Source organism: Punica granatum, chromosome 6 (assembly GCF_007655135.1).
Source record: "Punica granatum isolate Tunisia-2019 chromosome 6, ASM765513v2, whole genome shotgun sequence".
Lineage (NCBI taxonomy): Eukaryota > Viridiplantae > Streptophyta > Magnoliopsida > Myrtales > Lythraceae > Punica > Punica granatum.
The window spans coordinates 9,457,835-9,478,231 of NC_045132.1; the positions used below are offsets into that span (position 1 = coordinate 9,457,835).

Genomic DNA, 20,397 nt, shown 5'->3' on the forward strand with positions numbered 1-20,397 from the left:
AAATAATTTGGTAGAATTAAGAGTATCCACTAGATCGCACAAAAGAGATTACAACGAGATCACACTCGTATCTCCCAAACCCAAACACCAATCTACTCTCACTAAGACCAAGTCTTATAATAAGCTCCTCACGATCTTCACCGTCACATCTAACCTAGTGCTCTAAGACTATCTATATATATATATATATATATACAAAGTATAAGACCCATATCCATAATTTCATATAAATATCCTTAATATCCCTAAGGATATATCCTAGAATATTTATCTATAAAGATAGGTATGAGACCACCTAGAAAGACATCTCAGAGTTGCAAGAAAAAATCGCACCAAAACGAAAACAAAATCTCACACTAGAAAATTTCGCTCGGCCTCCAATGCGACATCACCGCTTTTTTGTGCTGCAACACAAATATTGCTTTCAATTTTGTGCTTCATGTTGTGCGGCAGCACCACTTTCTTTGCTGCAACACCACTTCCTTTGTTGCAGCACAAACTACTAAACGCTCATCCTTGTCTTTGGTCGATCTTTCATCCTCGTTTCTGATTCTTCGAGTCTTCGGGTCTCTTATATATATATATATATATATATATATAGTGATGATTATTATCTCTGTTGTAATATTTTTTGTGTTGTAATCTCCATTGTATATGTTATCCCTACTGTCTGCATATTGTATATTTGCTAAAATATAATATTACTTTTTGCAATGTTTCTCGACTAGGATAATCTTATAAAGAATAAGTTAGTTTATTTAAGGCGATTTTATTTTCCTTAGATTCATTATGTAATTTTTCCTTCATCATAAATGCAGTATTATATATTTTTCTAAAAAAATCACCGGGACTATGAATCATTGAATCCATGTCCAATCCTAAATCTTGAACTGATAAGTGACAGTACCCAACATATTTATAAACACATAATTTCCTACTTAATATTTTTATGTAGGATGTTAACTCGCAACACCCACCTTCCTTGGCAACAAGTCTTTTACAATTTGCCTACACATAATACATGCACTTGAACACCTGCCTTAACAATCGACTACGAGTCAGGTTTCCATTTTCTATTGTTCAACTTTTTATGCTCTCAATACTTTCATTATTTCTTCTTCTTCTTCTTCTTTTTTTAACGAGACTACGACTTTTAGTTATTGTAGTTAAAATTCCGAAAAAAAGGGCTAAAAATTTGTTTGAAAAAGAAAATTTTTTCTAATTCAAAAAAATTTAAAATTCTCTAAAAAATTCTCAATAACTTATCGAGCCCCCGCTATAGATGAATGGGTCCGCACCTAGCTATAATTTGATTTAATAACCATATTGTTGCGTAAATATGCGCTATTTTCTTTACTAGGTGCATTGACAACTCCTACAACTTTTAAAATCCCATCACATAGCGCATCGCCAATATTAAAATGCACATTATTACGCCAAAAAATTGGCCAGTAGAAAATTCCGCAACGTTTCAAAACAGTCAGTACAGGAAAATGACGTTTTAGGGACAATATTTAGTGACCAAATCATTGTTGGCTGCAAAATTGGAAACTTTTTGCGACAAAATAAGTAAGTACTCGGTAAATAGCATTGCTTTAGCGACCAAATTAATGTTCAGTCGCCAAAGATTTTGGGCCGACTTAATGCCACCTTCATATGGTAACTGCTTTTCCATTTGGTCGCAAATATAATTGCGACAAAATAACCTTGGTCGCTGTAAAGACTGAAAATAAAAGTGCTCGCAAAATCTACTAGCGACTTCTTAGCCGCAAATGCTTTAAAAATGAAAAAAGAAAATTGAAAAAGCAATCTCGATTCTCGGTCACGAGAACCAATCGACTCGCAGTCGTCGATTCTCTCTTCCCATCTTCCTTGCTTCCCCCCCCATCTCGAACCTTCATCGCTCTTCCTCAATCGTTGATTGGTTGCCGGGCCCCTTGCTCACCCTTCGGCAAACAAGTTGCACTAGCTTCGCAGCTAAACTCTCTGGTACTCTAGCTGCCCCACTCCTCCCCATTCACTGTCAACCTCACCAGTGCTCCGAGTCTAGTCGGAGCCGCCCCTGCGTGCCCAGCTCTCCCAGTTAGCAGGGTAACGCCACCGCCCTTCTTCCTCCGCCTGCGTCGCCTAATCAGTACTTTTTGTGAGTATTCCTACTCACAATGCACTTTCTATGAGTTTGGTTTCTTAAGTTTGATTTTGGATCTGTGCTGTTATTAGTACTTTTGCTGGTAATTTTTTATTCATTGCCCTAATTTTTACCCATTTGAAGAGAATAATGTAAGGATTTGCATATATTAGAAAGCTCTGAGTTCTCTTTTGGCCTTATCTTATAAGCTTCCTTGCATTATAAAATTGTAGGATACTTGTTGAGCTTAATTTACATCTATAACTTCTCATAGTATGTGAAGGCCCAAAACCTATAGAGGATTTCAGTTCAACTCTAATTAGGAAAATGATTTTGTATATCTTGAGGCTAAAAAGATCTCCGGATGATAAAGTAGTGTTTTACAATGAGTTTATGTAATAATCTCGTGTGTTCCCTCCACAAGATAAACTGAACTCTTTACTTTAAAGCTACTTGTACATTTCAAATTTATATATTGACTTCTCTTGCATTGAGAGTCTTGAGGTCTGTTCTGCTATAAAACTCGTCTTGTTTAATCAATATTATATGCATAATTATATATATTCTTGAAAAAACGAATTGTAAAAATGAAAATGTTGTATTATTTGATGTCTTGTGGTTCTAACAAGTCTCATAAAGCATGATTGTGCACTTTATTCCTCAATTTTTTATTACAATTAAATGGAAGGAAAAGAATTTAGTCAAACGATCCTTTTATACTTGTATGGTATGGGAGGCCATTTCCGATTATACTATCTTTGTGCACGGATTTTTTTTATGAACTTCACTGTTCAAATGATCTGGTGGTACCTTCGTATTTATTTTTCTTAGGATGTTAAATTATTTAGTGCTAATGTACCATTCGTTACTATAATCTTTTTAGATGGTCTCTTTGCTGATTTTATGCCTCTTCTACGGCAGTAACATTTTTATGGTACCTCTAAGAGTTGCTTGAGAAAAGGGGTTGTATTGCAATGGCCTGTTTAATTCTTTATTTTGGTGACATGTAATAATCCTCTTTTATTTTAATTTTTTTTCTACATTAGTTATTAAGACTCTACTATTGTTGCGGTTCATACTCTTCTTAGGTGATGGGTTGCTGGTTCTAAGCTTTGAATAATTGATGGAGACACCATGCTTGTTGCCATTGTTATGCTCTCTCTGTTTTTTTTTTTATTTTTTCCTTTTTTGTATAAGATTTGATTTTACGAGTCACTATTTATTCTTTTGGCTTGTAACCAAGAAAACCATCACTTGTTATTTTTCTACTATTGTTCTATAGTTTGTGGCTTACTGGTTAATATCGAAGTAAATATGTGAGGCCTTTCTTTTGACCGAGAAAATAAGTTCTATGATAATATTAGAAACTGGGGAGATAACCACGGAATTGCTCTGGGAAAAGCCCATATTCGAATCTCACAATTAAGATCTTTTGTAGAATGTTCGTTTTAGGTGAGCATACCATTGGCATAAGTGATTTGTCCTGTGGTGGCGTGAGAACTGATGGGAGCTTACATTGATTTGGTTCTGCTAAAATTGTACTACTCATTAGAGACATGATAACTGAGGACATTACTGAAGAATTTGATTTTGGTGCATTTGTCATAATTGGAGTAGAAATAAGCTAATTTGATATTCTAGATTGAAAGGAATTTGACTGAGTTTTTTGCTCTGGTTCTTATTGGTGTAAAATGTCTTTGATTATTGTAGGCTTTGAATTCAAATAAAGTCGTTCAGGTTGAATTATTTGCACCGCAGTGTGGCCACTGCCAAGCTCTAACTCAGACATGGGAAACGGCAGCAACTGTTTTGAAAGGGATTGCTACCGTGGCAGCCTTAGATGCTTATGCACACCGGTCCCTTATAGGTTTAGCTTTATTCAAAGCTTTTATTCTGATCATGGAATCACTTTGGTTAGTTTGTTTTCATGCATTTCATTGATGGGGCTGCTAACTTTCAAGAACTTCTATTATACCTTCACCAAAAATGGTCTTTCTTCCCCCTCCTCCCTCGACATAGATCATTATTTTGAACATTTGAGTATGCTCCCAACCATGAGGGAGTATATCAATGAGCCTATGTTCTCGAAGCTCGTCAATAGTGAATGTGATGTAATTGTCAGAATCTTGGAGTAATTAAGTTCTCATCCTTGTGTAGAGCCCCTGTTAGTCTGTATATTTCTTGGTTTAATATATTATTCGCATATCCTTCTTAATGATAAGACTTACGTAGCTAGTAATGTAAACTGAACTATTATCCAATCCATCGGTTTTGTATATTATAGAAAAAATGCTCTTTACCACTTTTATATACATGGTCATTGTTCTATTTTTTTGGTGTTGCAGATGTTTGTTGAGGAAGCATCAAGTACTTGCCATCTTGTAATACTTAAGATTTCGTTTGCTAAGATATAATCAACTCTGTTTTACTCATGTTAATATTAAATTTATATAGATTTATAAGCATAGAAATTTAACTTTTTGTTATTAGAATGGTGGAATATTAAAATTATTATGTATTTGTTGAATATGCTATATTGAATTTGTTATGGATATTTTGAGGGTACAGATCAATTTAATTTTGTTATTATGAGATTCTTTGCTTAGGGTAATTATCGAATTTAAAAGATATTTGTAACCTCTTTCTTTTTTCGAAAAAATAAATAGCGACCAAACTTTAGTCGCAAATAAACAATTAAAATGTTAATAAATAATATCCACACATACTTTTAGTAACTAAAATTACATCTGTTCGCAAATTGGACTGAGGAACAGGGGCATGGGCGACTAAATGAATGTATTAATAACTATTTGTTATCCTTACAGTAACTAGCATTTTCGTCACAGAATGTGGTTAACTAACATAGGTTGGTAGGGAAAATTAAGGATTTAGCGACCAAATTCTTTAGTTGGTCGCCGACACCCTTTTTGCGACGGCTTTCCAGCGACCAGTTGCGACGGACTCGGTCGCTAAAACCTTTAGCGACGGAATTATGACAAATGGCGACTAAACTGTTTGGTCGCTATTTCTTCTTTTTCTAGAAGTGAGTCTGAATGGACATTTTGAACATCCAAAATTGTTCAGCCCAGTTGGTTATGGTGTAAACTATAAACATATATGGAGGCCCAGATATTGTTGCAGCCCAGTGGCGCACCAAGAAAAAACACAAAGGGGAGCCCTTTCATTGTAACCACAAAAGCCCTGCTGATGAGCTCGTAATAAACCTGCCACGGGACATCATTGAGAACTAGGAAATGACGTAGAACTAGGCGTAGTCCTGCGGGTTGCGTAGATGATTAGAAAAATTAATGAAATACAATTATTTGATAAGTATATATGGACAAATTATTTAATTTCTTGAGATGGAGTTATATTAAAAAACTTCAATATATATTGGACAATAAAAAAATAAGTATTATAAAAAACTTTTAAAACTTATTTGAGATTTTATATATAAATTAATTATTATGATTGTTTTAAAACTGAAATATTCAAATACATGAATCTCTTTTCGAAAATATTAATTAATTGAGTAATTGAAAAGACACTTAATCACGAGCTGAGAGTTAGCAATTGGAGCTCTCACGGCTTGCACTACATTCAACCACGATACGAGGATTAGGAAATGGAGCTCTCATATCTCGTGCTTCAGTTTTTATATAATATTAATAGATAGATGCGTATAGGTCGTTTATCACCCAATAGCGACCGCAATAATAGTTGAAAAACAGTGGCCTAATGGACGAACAAAGGCTGATGTCTCTTCAGAACATTTTTGTTTTAAAACAGCTTTCGCAATATCAATTGTACTTTTCCCGAATTCTACCACCTACTTAACCCAACTACTTTTATTTTTATATCCTCAAATCAAACTAAATCAAATTAAATCAAATTTAACTTCATTACCAAACGCAAAGTTAATTTGACTGTGAACCTAAAATGAGATGCTCGATCTAATTGATGGCAGGTAGACAGCTAGAGGAATCATCCATATATTGGAACAATTAATTGGATTTGTAGTTCCCGAGCGGGGAACTTTCACGATCGTATTGGTGATACAACTGGGACAAGCATACTGCTACTCAAATCCTCTCTCTAACTTAGGAGTTGTAGATGGGCTGGGTTTTACCTTAATTATGCAATTTATGAATGAGCAAAATTAAAAGCATTAGGGAAGCATAAGTCAATATATTTTGATGGTCAATTTTCATGATGCTCTCAGGGTTCGTTCCCAACGAATGATTTTCAATGATGAGGTATATCTCGCTCGCAATTTGTACATGTGCGGCGCCATCTCGACTTACAAAACAGTAAAACAAAAAATTACCATATCAATGAAGAAGTGGAATAGTTGCTCTTCTATTACAAAAAGTGGGGTCCAACTATTATTATCATTTTAGCAAATTATAAGGAATATCATGAAATTTACCTTCTTAATCAAGGAAAAAAAGAGAGTATAATATAGTGGTACACTCTCTTTTGCTAACTAAAATGTTCCAAATTTGATTCTTAGTATTGAAATTACTTGTATCTTTTATTTAGCTTTCTGATTTCTTTATACTAGGCTTATGACACTTCCTTGTAAGAGAAGAATAATGTATGCATGTAATTTTATACGACATATACAATAGTCAAAATACTAGGAGCTTTATCCTTTGACGCATGTCCAATTTCGAGTTTTCTCCTTCTATATGGTGATACTATGATATGTGGTTTTCGACTTTGACTTTTTAAATATTTAGACTCCAGAGGTTGTAAGAGTTACAACAAGAGGAAGAAGAAGATGGGAAGCCACCATGACTATGCTTCTCAGCTTCTTGATGACAATTGCCAACTCTCCTTTCATCAGCTTCTTCTCCATTGTGACATCTCTGATCTGCTGAGAAATTCGTGGAATCAAGGGGATGAGGAAGTTGCCTGGCGGCCACCTCCCTCCTCCGAGGTCACTGTCTGCGCTTGGGGTTGTCAGTGACCTCAAATGAGGGGTGGTGGCAGCCGACAACTGCTCCCTCCCTGCTCTCCTTCCCAGTTATGGCGGATTTTATTTTATTTTTTTGCATATTCATTATTTTTCATGTTCAAGATTTGGTTTTATTTGCAGATAATTTAGAATCTGTTGATTTTCACAGAAAATTAAATGATGGGACAAAAGTGAAGAAATGAATAACGTTGAGGACCAGATCAAACCTGAAAAAATGTTTAGGACAAAAGTGAAAAAAATTAGCTCAATGATGGAGACTAAAAATAGTTTTTTCCCTTTACTTTTCTATAATGTTCTCGATTAAGAAATTTTCAACTTTTTTATATTTTTGGTAAAATAGTAAATTTTATTAGTTCACCACCATTGTATCTTGCTAATAGCATTATGAATTTCGAATATAGAATAATGGTAAATGAGAAATTTTTATGATCGTTTCAGTAGATGTATTAAGATTATAAAAAGAAAAAAACATTACAATGATTTTGAACGCATCATAATATAATTGCTAATTTCATTATAGCTAGCCTGCAGGAATGCGCGGATCTATCTTAACTAGTTAGTTTCGGTGATAACAACATTGTTGGTCCATCAACAATTTTCCAAAGAACGATTTGTTAACCGAGAAAAGATGGCAAGCTGGTGCGCCTTTACAAATTGTGCGGACCGTAAGTTAAGTAGAGTTATGAAAGGGTGAGTACGTTATCACTACAAACTAATTGCCATCTAGTGACAGTTTCTCTACTGATAGAAATTTTCATCAATGTAGATAGTTTTTGCTGACTACATTTAAAATCTCTCAGTATACGTTGTTCTTTTTCTGAGAGACCATATACCGTCACTATAGGTTAGTTTCTACTGAAGAAAATTTGAGATCCGTCAACGTAACGTTTTTTTTTTCTTTTGCTGACAAACCATAGTGCTGTCACCTAGGTAGGTACTTTACTGATGTCTAAAACTAAAAACCGTCTATCACTATGGCACAAGTGGCCGTCGGCATTTTGTTTGACATTTATTGATGTGTATCTCGATCAGTATATCGTAATTTCGTGGATTTTGATCTTGCTTTTCCTTTTCTTCCCCTCATCGAGATCATGTTTTTGGTACGATTGGAAAAGACCTCCACATCGACTTTATTTTGTATTGAAAATGATTGATTAGTTTTTGTTATCTTATTCTTATTTTGGTAAATATAGCTATAATAGTCATTATTTGGAATATACAAAACTTAATATATATATATATATATATATATATAATGATGATGAGAGACTCTAAACAACGATCAATCACGACTCGAAAGAATATAATCATAGTATTAAATATATAGGACTACTAGTAATTAAATTTCATAAATAGGGCAAGAGAAAAACCAAATTAATGAAAAAGTTGAAAAAATATAAATTTATACATTTATCGATTATCTAAATTAAAAATATATTATCTATTACTTTAACTTTAGTAAAATATTTTTCAAATTTAAAAAGTTAAAATTTTACAAATTTTACATTGTTGAATAATATTATATTAAAAATTATAAACTAGAAAGGTCAAGATTGACTATATCTATGTAGACACATGATTTTGGCTCGGAGTCGATTTTGAACTCAATTGGACTTGAAGATGACGATCTGACATGACTGCGATAACAAAGGGCAAAATGGTCATTTCATGGGTTTTTAAGGAAAATATTATTGATTATTTCACAATTTCAAACGATCATAAAATTCATCAAGGGTAAGCCAGACATGTGCTGAGGACTCGGGACAAATTGGAAATGGAAGACATATGGGCTCTCTTGCAATTTACATAAAAATTAGATCCCCATGTGTAATTTCGGATTCCCATATAATATCTCATCTTCTCAAACCCTAAGCTTTCTGCCTCTGCTCAAGATCGAAAAAGGAGAAAGGGAGCAGAAGGGGTAGTAGCAGCAGCCGCTCTTATGTTGTCGGCCAATATTGCATCAGCGTCGTCCTCGACCCATAACATCACTGACAAAGCCCCCTCTTGCCAAGCTTCACCTACCATTGTCCTCCTCAAACTCCGTCACTAAGCCTTATTGACGAGGAGGATTTTCAGCCCAAATTCATATCAACAAGCCCAAGCCCAAAGAAGTATATCATGAATATATCAAGGAAATATTCTCGTGATATGGAAAAGGAAGATGAAATGTCTTAATCCATAGATTAGGAATATTACTATGTTAATTAGGTGGTTTATTTCATTAAGATAGAAATATATTTAGAATTAGATATTACTCCCAATTTTAGTTTGAGTCAAGAGTATTAAATTTCCTATTTTGGAACAATTATTTGTTTTGTTTTAAGAAGTTACATAGTAAGAGTTTAGATCTTCTTAGTTGTCTTAGGACTATATATATGTAGTCTATCTCATTCTAATCGATTACTAGAACTAAATATCTCAGAAAGACTTACTGTTTAATAATACTTTGAGTTTGTCATAACTCTTTATTTTCAGCATATCGCTAGAGTTTAAACGTGTTTTATCCCCTGTAAGTCTAAATTCAGATTTAGGCATGAGAAATCATGATCCGCGCTGCGTCAATTGGTATCAGAGCAAGACTTGTCTAAATATGATAATGACGAACGAAGCGATTCACAACTACTCTAATGCCGAAGAGTAGAAGGTGACAATAAATTAGTAGAGATTAGAGAGGCTGGAACAGATACTCGAATAGAGGTTGGAGAGGAGACCAGACCAGAGGTTCAAGGAGCTAGGTATCATGCTTGGCGCTCTAGGCTTACGTGCTGATTAAAAAGTGGGAGACGGCGGTCGGCCATATCGAGCTATTCCTCGTGAGCAGCCTGTCATTCGATGCATTTCGACCAGTCGTACACTCCAAGTTAAAGCTAGTTCATATCAAGATAGAGGATACGATCGAGCTGTGAATTATTGCGAAAGCAGAAGATATCTATGGGATCTAGGAGATTACTATCCAAGAAGATTTCCTACCTTCGATGGAAGAGTAAGTTACAAAGATTTTCTAGAACGGATTTTCAATGTGGATCGTTTCTTTGATTACTATGATATTTCGAATACTGGAAGCCGAGTTGATAGAGTTGTTTGTCGCTTAAAAGGTAAAGCTTCTACTTGGTGGGAAAGATTGCAACAAGATCGTATTCGAGATGGCAAAGATCCAATTTTTACATGGAGGCGTATGAAGAGATCTCTAAAAGCAAGATTTCTTTCCTTGGAGTATGAAGAGTACTCGTTTCAATTGTATTAACAATGTTCTCAACTAAGTAGGATTGTTGAAGAATATACCATGAAATAACTTCACTTGGTTGAATGCGTTATGCTAGTGGAAAGTGAAGATAGTCAAGCATTATCTAGAAGGCCTAAATCCTGACATATAAGAAAGAATGCGGTACAAGGTGATTTCGACTTTATCTAAAGCTTACAGCTTAGCTCTTAAGGTTGAATTGCAATTGAATGAGCAAATTAGAACTGAACCTTGAGAGAATTTTGTTGATTTAGCCAACTTTATCATGAAAGGGCTAAGGTAAATCTTAGTGATATGGCAAATATTCATCTAGCGATGGAAGAGGGAATTCCACACAGTAATCATAGCCCTGAAAAGGAAGACAAGAGACTGCAATTAGTGGACTGCAAGGAGGAGCGAATTCAGGAAGTTTCTAAGATGTTGAGAGTCCTAAAAAGAAAGATGATATCAAGGTGAAGAATGAGTTAACTCTAGAATCACGTGAGTTGCCTATGTTGATCGTGAAGAAATTATCTTTTGAAAAGAAATTTCCAAAGATGTCATCGGTATTAACATTCCTACATATGGAATTTCAAGCTTTGGCAAATGAAGATCCATCCATACGAGCGATTTAACTTCATGGTGACTACAATACTTGAAGCGCAGCGAAAGCTCGAGGATGAGCTTTGCACAAGTATGAGAGAATGACAAGGAGGATTTTCAGCCCAAATTCATATCAACAAGCCCAAGCCTAAAGAAGCATATCTTTGATATATCAAGGAAATATTCTCGTGATGTGGAAAGGGAAGATGGGATGTCTTGATTCATAGATTATGAATATTACTATCTAGTATATTTTATTTAGATAGAAATATATTTAGAATTAGATATTACTTCCAATTTTAGTTTGAGTCAAGGTCTTAAGTTTCATATTTTGGAACAACTACTTATTTTGTTTTAGGAAGTTACATATTAAGAGTCTAGATTCTATTTTTTTTTATTTTATTTTAGTGTCTTCTTAGTTGTCTTAGGACTATATATGTATAGTCCATCTCATTGTAACAAAAGGCTAGAACTCTATATCTCAGAAAGACCTATTGCTTAATAATACTTTGAGTTTGCCATAACTCTTTGTTTTCAGTAAATTGTTAAGGTTTAAACGTGTTTTATTCCCCTCAAGTCTAAATTCAGATTTAGGTGCGAGAAACCGTTATTCGCGCTGCGTCACTCACGATCCTCGACCTTATCTCCAAGGTCATCGAGCGGGACTAGTGTCACAGCCAGCTCCATCGTTCCCTTTTCGAAGCTCCGACAAGTCCCTCCGTCGATTTTCCTGAGTTAAGCCGAGCTAAGTTCCACTCTCCCAGTCTATCTCTCTCTCTCGATCTCTGCTCTGTCTGCTGCCGTCTCTCTCTACCTTTCGCAGGTGACCGGAGTTCTGGTTACAACCTAGCCCTTCCAGCGATGAGCTCAGCTCGTCCCCTCTATCGTGACCTCCTCCGTAGCAGCAGCTTCCCCCCACAGCCCCGTATGAGGCTCAGTTCGGATGATTAGAGGGTGTCAAATGAGTTCTTTTAACCCGAAATTCTGGTGCTTATGCATGGCTGAGTTACAGAATGTTGTTTGAAGGATTTGAGGTTGTTTTACTCTATTTTGATGTGTTAGAAGTCGGCTGGATGTCGAGGCTGAGATGCATGACATTTCCTGAATTGATTTAAGCTTCTTTTACTTGATTTTGATGCCTCAAGGTTGAGCTTGACATGCGGGCTGAGTTGAATATTGGTTCTAGGCCTGATTTATGATTGTATGACATGATATTAAAGTATATATTGTAAATATAGATATGTGGCTGAATTGAATAATAAAGATGGATGATATATGCTTTATCTTGGAGGATGAATGACATGAGGAATGGCTATTTGGGTGGTTAGTTTCGGGTCAAGTTAGAGGGCTTATCAATGTTGGACTTGCTTTCAACTTCGTAATTTTTATCAATGATGATACGAGGTATTATAGTTATAAGGTATCAACTTGGTAATGTATTTTTCATTGTAAGAAGCAAGTGCAAATTTTGTTAAGTTGCTGTTTGGATTTAAGTGTCACCTAATGGTTTAAGAAGCAGATAGATATGATGAATTATTATTATCTTTTTTCTGTGAAAAACGGGGATATGTTCTCAAGATTATCATGGATATGCCACACTCCTTTTCCTGCATCATTAACATAATTTGTAGCTCCACTTTAGTCAAACGATCTCACTAATCTTTTTCTGCATGCTTATTGTATTTGCAATTGACGGAGGTCTGCAGTTCAATTTGCTAATGGAATTAGAAACCCTTTCTAATTTATATTGAATTAACTTTCTAATTGGATGCTCCCTTTGTTGTAATGATTTATGGATTATGTTTTGATCTTTAACTGAGTTAGTGGAACTATGGGTCATATTGGTTGCTCTTGTTGTAATAAAATATTGGAGATACTTTTTCGCATGCCCATCCACAAGTCTATCAAATCACTTCGATAATTATCAAAATGATGGTAAAGGTTTAGTTTGTCATTTATCTTTTTTGTGTATAATTCTTGTCTTGGTTCATAATATTCTCTCTTTGCCATAGGTCAAACAACTATATGATTGTATATCCCTGAGCATAAATGTCTCTGTTTTCACTACATGGTTATTTTCTATGTACAGCAAGATCAAACTAGAAGCTTAAGAAGCATGGAACAAGTTTTTGACTCTTAGCTTTTTGTTATGTATGTAGACTTGTTATCTTGAGTTTTATCGGAGAAGGCTTAATTTTGTGACAATAGGAATTAATGTAATGCTTTCATTCGTTTTGCTTTCGGACCCTCTAGGAGCTTCAATTACCATGGAACAAGTTCTTTTTGAAATTTCCAACCTTCATGTATGTCTATTGATTGGGCTTGGTATTTTGCACATAGTACATGTTATTGGAACTTTGAAGTGTTGGAGCAGTTTTCTCTTTTTTATTAGTAGATGTAGTTTTGATGCCCAGACACCTTTTCCTATTACTGATTATGCTTTATTTCACCTTTTGGGTGGCTTGTAATTACATCAAATATTATGCAATGTTGGATATCTCTGTAATTTGGAGGAAGTTGAGCTCAGATCGTGTTGGCCTTTTATCGGGTTTTAATAGGCCCAAGGACCCACCTTGTAGGGTTTATTTTTCAGCATAGATGTGGCAGGTGGCTGATCTGTAGCAGAACAGAAAGCAGCGCAGAACACGGAGAAATACAAAGCATAATTCGGATCAATAGTGGCAGCGTGCAGCTGGAGATCAAACCTCAATCGGGATGTCAAACGAACTCCGATTGAAACGAAATTTTGGCACCAGCTTCATGACACGTGGGGTTAAGTTCTGAACGGTTAGGATTCATATTCGAGCTCTGTAGGTGCTGTTTCAGCTGATTTTGTAATTCACTTGTTGTGGGTAACGAATTTCGGGTTTGGGTGATCCAAGAGAGTGTGTCTCTTGAGTTTGGTGATCCAAGGGTTTATCCTTGATGAAAAATTTTGTGTAACCTTCATTGATAGTGGATCATTGATTCGGAATTGGTCTCGTGGTTTTTCCTCACATCGGGGTTTTCTACGTAAAAATTCTTGGTGTCTTTTTTTTTTACTACTTGTTGGTTGATTTGGTTGATTCCTATCTCAATTACACTAGTAGGGGAGGAAGACTAATTACTACGTTGTTGTTTGGCCGAGCACACCCTTTGCCAACAAGTGGTATTAGAACCTCGAGTTAGAGAAGTTTAAGTTTTTCAGTGTTTTCGAGAGGGAGGAGTCTACGGGATCTATGTTCAAGTCGAATGCAACCAACTACTCTATATGGAAGTCTCGGATGGAGGATCTTCTATTCTGCAGGGACTTGTATGATCCCATTGAAGGGGATTCCAAGAAACCAAAAGATAAGGATGACAAGGCCAGGGAACGTGCAAATCGGAAGACTATTGGTTTAATTCGGCAGTGGATAGACAATAGTATTTATCATCATGTTGCTCAGAAGACAAATGCGAAAGTTTTGTGGGATAAGTTGGCAAATCTCTATGCGAGGAAGACTCCACAAAATAAGGCATTTCTCATGAAGAAGCTGGTTCATCGTTGTTGCCAAGATGGAGGTGATATGGCTGTGCACATGAGTAATTTCCAGGATATTGTTAACCAGTTGACGAACTTGGAGATAATACTACCCGATGAGTTGCAGGCTTGTCTACTTTTAGGAACTCTACCGGATAATTGGGATATACTTGTAGTTGCGTTGAGCAATTCTACACCTAATGGAAGGTTATCGTTGGCCACGGTGACATATAGTTTATTCAATGAGGAGACTAGAAAGAAAGACTTTGGGATTTCCATTCGGTTTGAAACTTTGGTTACTGAACAACGGGGGAGAAGTCAAAGCAGAAATTCATCTTCCAAGCATGGTAACTCACGTGACAAATCGAGGGGTAGATCAAAGTCGAAGACGAGGAAATGGGTCACTTGCTATCACTATGGAAAAGAAGGACACTACAAAAGGGAGTATAAAACTCTAAGAAAAATTAGAATGACAACGATGAAAGCAAGAAGAAAGAAAGCACTACAACAGTGGCATCTAATGGAGAGACCTACATTATTTGTGATGAAGTTTATGTGAATCTCACGTATCAAGACTCTACTTGGGTTGCAGATACATGTGCCTCGTTTCATGTCACTCCTCATTAGGATTTTTTCTCATATTACACTACCGGGGACTATAGTTATGTGAGAATGGGGAATGGACAGTATGCAAGATTGTCGGTATTGGTGATGTATGTCTAGAGACTGAGCTTCGCTGCAAGTTGCTTCTGAAAAAGATTAGGCATGTTCTAGAAATTTACCTTAACCTAATCTCGATGAGTCAGCTTGATGATGAAGGCTACAGTAACAAATTTAGTGGTGGGAAATGAAAGCTCTCCAAGGGTTCGTTGATTGTGGCACGAGGTCAGAAGGTTGACATTTTCTACAGGCTGCGTGCTAGGTACAACTCCGGTCAGGTTAATATTGCTGAGAATTATCATATCGAGCTATGGCACAAGAGACTTGGGCATATCAGTGAGAAAGGTATTTAAATTCTTGCTAGAAAGCAGTCTTTACCTGTTAAAGATATGCACTTGAGCACTTGTGATCACTGTTTAGCTGGTAAGTAGATGATAGTTTCTTTTGTTAGAAGTCGTCCTCTAGATGCGATCATATACTTGATCTTGTGCATACTGATGTTTGTTTCATGTCGGATAGATCTCTTGGTGGTGCTCTCTATTTTGTAACCTTTATAAATGATCGCTCCAAGAAGGTTTGGGCTTATCCTATGAGGACTAAAGATCAGGTGACTGAGATTTTCAAGAACTTTCATATAGCAGTGGAAAGAGAAACAGGCATGAAGCTAAAATGTGTCGGAGCTGATAATGGTGGTGAGTATAGGGGTCCTTTCGAGAACTATTGCAGGACTCATGGGATCAAACTTGAGAAGACGGTATCGAAGCTACCACAACAAATGGGCTTGCAAAGAGGATGAATCGCATAATTGTTAAGATAGTTCGTTGTATACTTTCCCAGGCGAAACTGTTTAAGTCCTTTTGGGGTGAGGCAATGAGGACAACAGTTGATCTTATTAATCTTACACCGTCAATTGCACTTGATGGAGATGTACTCGAGCAGGTATGGAACGGCAAGGAAGTATTGTACATGCATCTCAGAGTTTTCAGGTGCAGGGCATCTGTTTCCTCAATATGAAAGATCAAAGCTCGATGCTAAGGCAAAACAATGCATCTTCTTGGGTTATGCGCATGAAGAGTTCGGGTACAGGTTTTTGGACCTTGATAGCAGGAAGATCATCAAGAGCAGGGTGGTTATGCTCTTTGAGGACCAGACAAGTGAGGATTTACAGAAGTTAGAGAAGGCCAGAGTAAGCAGTCCTTATGAGATCTCTATTCCTGTACCAGTTGATGTAAAACATCGAGTGGAAGAGGCACCTGCCGAGTATGAAGAAACCATGACTGGGGGTGAGATTTCTCAAGTAGATGATGATGTGATCAAGGATGATACAGGCTCGCAGTTGCAGTTAGAGCCTATAGATAATCTACTTGAAAGATTTGACAGAGTACGACGACCTTCTATAAGAGATTCGCCTTATGAGTATGTGTTACTGACTAATGGGGGAAAACCTGAGTACTATGATGAAGCCGTGGCACATGAGTACAAGGAGCACCGGTTGATGGCGATGAATGAAAAGATAAATTCATTGTCTGAGAATCACACATATGACCTAATGAAGCTACCACAAGGTAAGAGAGCATTGAAGAACAAATGGGTCTATAGGTTGAAGACAGAGAACTCACGGCCCCAATACAAAGTTCGACTAGTAGTGAAAGGCTTCAACCAAAAGAAAAAAATTGACTTCGAGGAGATCTTCTCGCCCGTGGTCAAGATGTCATCTATCTGAGTTGTTTTCGCATTGGTTACTAGTCTGAATTTGGAGATCTAGCAACTCGATGCTAAAACAACTTTCCTGCATGGTGACATGGAGGAAGAAATATATATGGAGCAGCTTGAAGGATTCCGAGTTAAATGTAAGGAGCATTTGGTGTGCAGACTGAGAAAGAGCTTGTATGAGCTTAAGCAAGCGCCTCGGCAGTGGTACAAAAAGTTTGATTTTTTCATGTTGTGCCATGGCTATACACGGACCACTTCAGATCATTGTGTTCGTGAAACAATTCTTAGATGGTGATTTAATCATTTTACTATAATATTGGATGATATGTTGCTTGTTGGTCATGATATGAGCAAGATTGCAGAGTTCAAGAAAGAACTCAGCAAGTCCTTTGCCATGAAGGATTTGGGATCAGCGAAGCAGATCCTTGGGATCCATATTTCTCGTGACAAATCAAGTGGAAAACTTTGACTTTCTCAAGAGAAGTATATTGAGAAGATTTTGGATCGATTCAACATAGGTAATGCTAAATCAGTTTCATCACCACTTGATTTTCATTTTAAACTTAACTCGAAGCAATGCTCTACAAGTGAGAAGGAGAAAGAAGAGATGAAGAAAGTTCCTTACCCATCAACTATAGGGAGTTTGATGTATTTCATGGTCTGTACAAGACCAGATATAGCTCATTCTGTTGGTGTGGTTCATCGTTTTCTCTCCAATCGGGGGAAAGAACATTGTAATGCAGTTAAGTGGATCCTGAGCCTTCTCAGATGAACATCCAAGGTGTGTTAACAATTTGGTAGGGGTGAGCCCGAGTTAGTGGGGTACACGGACGCGGATATGGCAGGAGATATCGATTCCCGAAAATTCACTTCGGGATACTTGATGACTTTTGCAGGGGAGCTATCTCATGGCAATCAAAGCTTCAAAAGTGCATTGCTTTGTCTACCACGGAAACCAAATACATTGCAGTGACCGAAGGTTATAAGGAGATGTTGTAATTGCAAAAGTTTTTGCAGGAGTTGAGCTTGAAGCAAGAGAGGTATGTTCTACACTGTGATAGTCAAAGTGCCATTCATCATTGGATTAGAGATGTGTTGGAGTCTAAGTTGGTAAAGCTAGACAAAGTGCACTTGATGATAATGGAGCTGATATGATGACAAAACCTCTTGCTAAGGAGAAGCTACATGTTTGCTAGAATTTAGTCGGTATGTTCAAAGCCTCCAAATAGTTGGGAGGGGAAGTTTGTTGGGTATTTGTCAAATTTGGAGGAAGTTTGGCTCAAATCATATTGTGTTTTTATCGGGCTTTAATAGGTCCAAGAACCCACCTTTGTAGGGTTATTTTTCAACACAGATGTAGCAGGTGGCAGATCTATAGTAGAGCAGAAAGTAGCGCAGAACAGGGAGAAACACAAAGCATAATTCGGATCAACAGTGACAGTGCGCAGATGGAGATCAAACCCCGATAGGGATATCAAACGAATTCCGATTGAGATAAAATTTTGGCAGCAACTTCATGACATGTGGGGCTAAGTTCTGAACGGTCAAAATTCCTATTCAAGATCTGTAAGTGCTGTTTCAGCTGACTTTTTTAACCACTTGTTGTGGGTGATGAATTTCGGGTTTGAGTGATCCAAGAGAGTGTGTCTCTTGAGTTTGGTGATCCAAGGGTTTATCCTTGACGAAAAACATTGTGTAACCTTCATTGATAGTGGATCGTTGATTCGGAGTTGGTCCCGTGGTTTTTTCCCACATCGGGGTTTTCCACATAAAAATTCTCGGCGTCTTTTTTTTTAGTGCTTGTTGGTTGATTTGGTTTGTTCCTATCTCAATTACACTAATAGGGGAGGAAGACTAATCACTGCATTGTTGTTTAGCCAAGCGCACCCTTCCCAACATGCAAAAATAAATGTCTTGAATATTCAAATTATTTTGATGACCATATTGTCAGTGTGTTATTGCTATTTATATTTTGTTTTCAATAGGCAAGTAGTGATGAGTACTCTGTCAGTATTGATGTAAAACAAAAAAGTCATTTACTGATGGATAGTCCATCACTAAAGTTGCGGCTATAGTGATGAGAAATTGTCAGTGTAAGTTCTATAAGAGAGTGGATATGACTTAAAAAATGACTTATACTGATGGAAAATCAGTCAGCAAATTTTTTAATGTACTTACAGACATACAGTTTGCACTAATGGAAACTTTCTTCGGTAAGGAACTTGGAAATACTGGTGGTAATGCTGTCAGTATAGGTGTATAGCCACGAGAGTTATACTAACGAGTAAATAAACCATAGGTAAAGTCCATTCTTCCATCAATATAGGCCCAAAGGTGTTTTACTGATGGATTTTTTTCTTTTAACTAATGGAAAATAGCCATCAGTAAATGGCATTTTTTTTTTGTAGTGTATCAAGAGTCGGTACAAAAATGGTGTAATGATTTTATACCTAATCTTTCCTAACCCGCGATCTGAGTAAGCTTTTATGGTGGAGAGGTAAGATACATCTCTCCTGTGCTCATTGGTACCACCAAATGGTAGACTGATTATATAATAGAAGAAGGAACAATATAACACATTTTGCGAAACATATATAAGAACAAGAAACCACGTCATGTAATATCGAAATATCGAGGCGCTGGTACGAGCGCCATGTAAAAGGGGAAACCCAACAAAGCCCATTCCATGGCCCTGAGGATAGGATCGGATAGGATCGAAATTGTGGTTAAATGTGCCTTTCAGACCTTCTCTTGCCTCTTCACACAAACCTAACCTTTCTTCCTACTTGAGCCCAACCATACCTCCCGTGGCAACCAACCGGCACCTGTGTATTGAGGAGCATAATCCTTTTTTTTTTTTCCCCTGGTGAAATACGAAATATTGCCAGCGCATTGGCTAAGGCAATCTTTGCTCGGGTGCCGGTTTGAGTTTGGCCAAAAGATACTGTCAATGAGTTTCGATTCCTTTATAGATATAGTCCTTTCACTGAAAACGCATTTTGAATTGCAGTTTATCTCGTGATTTGAGCAATAATATTAATACTTTCCCTTTATATCAAATCTTTTTTCTTTTTGTATTGGCTTTCTCTACACGCACTCTAACCCCCATTCGACTATTAATTCATTTTTAAGTTATTCATCGAGGCTGAACGGACCACAATAGGCCTACCAACTTATTATGTTATCCCCGACAATGAAAATTAATTAATATCATTGGCGCAGGGAGGGGTATCCTGGTACATGGATCGCATCAAAGGATGGTGGTAGTTTGGATCACTTGAAATGACTTTCTACTGACCTTATCTTTATTTTATTCCGTAGATTGCGTAGGTTTCCAAATAATACCTGGAAAATGACAATAATGGCCACGTTTGGAAAGGGCAGCATTGTAACTTCGTTGCCCGTGGATATTTGTAAAGATACAAATAGGAAATTGAAGGTAAGCAGCGATTTGCCACCATATGCTGTCCATAATAATACAGCTGAGATTGTCAGTGTAGGACCCGAGTTGAAAGACAGAAATGCCCCCAAATTCATTTGTTATTTTTCGTATATGCCCCATCTACCCCTCTCCCATTTAATTAATATAT

At 36.8% G+C, this 20,397-nt stretch overlaps 1 long non-coding RNA gene across 1 annotated transcript; it reads left to right on the top strand.

Annotated features, from left to right (window-relative positions):
* The first annotated feature begins 1,766 nt into the window (after positions 1 to 1,766).
* LOC116209972 lies at positions 1,767 to 4,701 on the top strand. The gene is made up of 3 exons (XR_004157392.1): positions 1,767 to 2,143; positions 3,839 to 3,995; positions 4,474 to 4,701. It is a non-coding gene; the product is annotated as an uncharacterized LOC116209972 (long non-coding RNA).
* Positions 4,702 to 20,397: the final 15,696 nt, after the last annotated feature.